General features: G+C 36.4%; 1 non-coding gene across 1 annotated transcript; it reads right to left on the minus strand.

The window, feature by feature from the left end:
* On the minus strand, window positions 1–107 carry LOC128285957 (small nucleolar RNA R71). Its single transcript, XR_008276503.1, has one exon. It is a non-coding gene; the product is annotated as a small nucleolar RNA R71 (small nucleolar RNA).
* Between the last annotated feature and the right edge of the window lie 3,867 nt (window positions 108–3,974).

Below are 3,974 nucleotides of genomic sequence, written 5' to 3' on the forward strand. Positions count from 1 at the left end.
AAATTGAAGAATGATATCTCTTCTTTTGTGCAGATGGATTTAGAAACACTTTATGATGCATAGGAGAGATATAAAGACTTATTGAGAAGATGCCCTCACCATGGGTTACCTCTTTGGCTACAGGTTCAAAATTTCCACAACGGTTTGAATCCCTCAACTAGACAAATGATCAACGCAGCTGCCGGCGGAACCATCAACAATAAGACACCCAAAGAGGCTTATGAGTTCATAGAAGAGATGTCACTAAACAATTATCAGTGGCAAGTCATGAGGACAAAGCCGACAAAAGCAGACGGCATTTTTAACATCGACTCAGTTACTATGCTTTTAAATCAGATAGGACTCTTGAATAAAAAGATTGATGGTTTATTTGGTTCCATGCAGGTACATCCAGTAATGCAGTGCGGTGCAAGTAGAGGTGGAATGAGTAATTCAGAATACCCATCCTACGGCCCCAACATGGAGAACGAGCAAATGAATTATATGGGTAATAATCCTCGACCTCAAAATAATCCTTACAGTAACACTTATAATGCAGGTTGGAGGAACCACCCAACTTTCTCATGGGGAGGCCAAGGGAATCAGAGACCACCACCCCCTCTAGGCTTCTAACAACAACCTTACCAGCAAGAGAAAAAATCGAACCTTGAGGAGATGATGATAAAATTTATTTCAGTAGTGGAAACCCATTTTCAGAACAGTGAAACTGCACTTAAAAATCAGCAAGCATCAATTCAAGGGCTCGAGAATCAAATAGAACAGCTGGCTGAGATGATTTCAGAGAGACCACTAAGGAGTCTACCTAGTAACATCTAACCCAATTCAAAAGAGCATGTGAAAGCAGTTACACTAAAGAGTGGGAAAGTGTTAGCTGAATCTGAAAAGAAGTTGACAGAAAAGAAGATGATGAGGTAAAACCTGAAACAAGTGAAAAATCGATGATGAGGGAATATAAACCGCCAATCCCATATCTAGCAAAGTTGAAGAAAGACCGCATGGATGCACAATTCGGTAAATTTCTTGAACTTTTTAAACAGTTTCATATTAACTTACCTTTTGTTGAAGCTATCTCGCAGATGCCTACATATGCAAAATTTTTGAAAGAGCTTTTAACAAATAAAAGGAAGTTTGAAGAGTTGTCTATAGTAGAACTCAACAAGGAGTGCTCGGCCATAATTCAAAATAAATTGCCAACCAAACTGAAAGATCTAGGGAGTTTTAGTATTCCCTACTTAATTGGTAGTTTAAATGTTGAAAAGGTACTAGCTGATTTAGGCGCTAGTATTAATTTGATGCCTTACAAAATGTTCAAGCAACTTAGTCTTGGGGAACCAAAACCTACTAGGATGAGTATTCAACTAGCTGATAGATATGTTAAATATCCTAGGGGTATTATCGAAGATGTACTCGTAAAAGTAGATAAATTTATATTCCCTGTTGATTTTGTTGTGCTTGACATGGATGAGGATGATGAGGTGCCTTTAATTTTAGGTCGCCTATTTTTAGCCACTGCTAGGGCTGTTATTGATGTGGGTAACGGTAAACTTGTGCTTAGGGTAGGTGACGAAGAGATTATTTTTAAAATTTATGATGCCATGAGATTTTCTAGAGAACAAGATGACTCTCGTTATTTTATTAATTTTATTGATCATGCTACTCAAGTTTCTTTACAGGAAATCGTAGATAAGGACATGTTGGAACTGTGTCTTGCCTAAGGAGAGGAGGTAAATGACGATGATTCTGCGATAGGTAAGATAAAAGCTGAACTAAATTCTAATGAGCCTTTACTGAGAAGAAACAATGAATTAAAATTAAAACCCTCCGTTGAAGAACCTCCTAAATTGGAATTGAAACAACTACCAAATCACCTAGAATATGTATTTCTCGAAAATAATTCCATATTACCAGTGATCATTGCTTCAAATTTACAGCCAATCGAAAAGGACGAATTACTTCAAGTACTGAAGGAGCATAAAAGTTCCTATAGCTTGGAAGATTTCTGATATAAGAGGGATCAGTCCTTCTTTTTTACACACATAAAATCTTAATGGAAGATGAATATAAACCTTGCGTGCAAGCTCAAAGACGACTGAATCCTAACATGAAAGAAGTCGTAAAAGCTGAGGTAATTAAACTTCTAGATGCTGGAATTATTTATCTTATTTCTAACAGTTCTTAGGTGAGTCGTGCACAGGTTGTCCCTAAGAAATGAGGCATGACTGTTATGGCTAATGAGAAGAACAAATTGATCCCAACACGAACAGTCACGGGGTGAAGAGTTTGCATTGACTATAGGAAATTGAATGATGCCACAAGAAAGGATCACTTCCCCTTACCATTCAGTGATCAGATGTTGGAAAGATTATCTGGGCATATGTATTATTGCTTCCTAGATAGACTCTCGGGTTACTTTCAAAACCCAATAGCTCCTAAAGACCAAGAGAAAATGACATTTACATGTCCATACGGTACGTTTGCTTATCGACGAATGCCTTTTGGATTATGTAATGCCTCTGCTACTTTTTAGCGATTCATGTTAGCTGTTTTTGATGAACTCGTAGAAGACATTATGGAGGTATTTATGGATGACTTCTTGGTATTCGGTAACTCTTTCCATCTTTGCCTTAAAAATTTAAAACGAGCCTTAATAAGATGTGAGGAAACGAATCTTGTGCTGAATTGGGAAAAATGTCACTTTATGGTTTGTGAAGGGATTGTATTAGGCCACAAAATTTCTAGTAAGGGGATCGAGGTTGACAAAGAGAAAGTGGAAACCATTGAGAAATTACCTCCCCCTAATTCAGTTAAGGCTATTCGAAGCTTTTTAGGTCATGCTAGATTTTATAGAAGATTTATTAAGGATTTTTCTAAAATAGCTAAGCCTTTAATGAATTTACTAGAAAAAGATGTGCCTTTCAATTTCAATCAGGAATGTTTATAATCATTTAATACTCTTAAGGATAAATTAATTAATGCTCCAATTGTAGTTACAACTGATTGGAATTTACCCTTTGAACTAATGTGTGATGCGAGTGATTTTATAGTAGGTGCGACTCTTGGACAGCGAAAAGACAAGCATTTTCAACGAATCTATTATGCTAGCAAGACATTGATAGTCGTACAAGAACATTATATGATGACTGAGAAAGAATTGCTAGCTATGGTTTTTGCATTCGATAAATTTAGACCATATTTAATATTATCTAAAGTTGTTGTTTACACTGACCATTCAACACTTCGATACCTTCTTACTAAAATAGATGCAAAATCTCGACTAATAAGATGGATTTTATTGTTGCAGGAATTCGATTTAGAAATTTAAGATAAAAAGGGAGCAGAAAATCTTGCAGCAGATCATCTATCCAGATTAGAAAACCCACATTTCAAGGAGCTTGATGAACACGAGATAAATGACTCATTCCCTGAAGAACAACTCTTTGCTATATCTGACTTCGAGGAACCTTGGTTCGCAGACATTGCAAATTATTTAACTGCTAATGTTACACCAAAAGGATTGACACATCAGCAAAAGAAACGCTTCTTTACTGATGTGAAAAATTACTTTTGGGAAGATCCTTTCCTTTTCCGTATATGTGCAAATAAAGTCATTAGAAGATGCTTACGCAGTCAGAAGTAGTTAAAATCTTGGAACATTGCCACTCAGGACCAACTAGAGGACATTATAGTGGCACTAGGACCACACATAAAACACTCAAATCAGGTTTTTATTGGCCCACACTATTCAGAGACGCCAACAGGTATGTTACTTCTTATGATAAATGCCAGAAAATAGGTAATATTTCTAAACGAGATGAAATGCCTCAAACGTATATGCTTTCATGTGAAATATTTGATGAATGGGGTATTAATTTTATGGGTCCATTCCCTAGCGTATTTGGGAATAAATACATCTTAGTAGCCGTTGATTATATATCCAAATGGGTAGAAGCCCAAGTTTTACCTATTAATGACGT

Source organism: Gossypium arboreum, chromosome 12, assembly GCF_025698485.1.
Source record: "Gossypium arboreum isolate Shixiya-1 chromosome 12, ASM2569848v2, whole genome shotgun sequence".
Lineage (NCBI taxonomy): Eukaryota > Viridiplantae > Streptophyta > Magnoliopsida > Malvales > Malvaceae > Gossypium > Gossypium arboreum.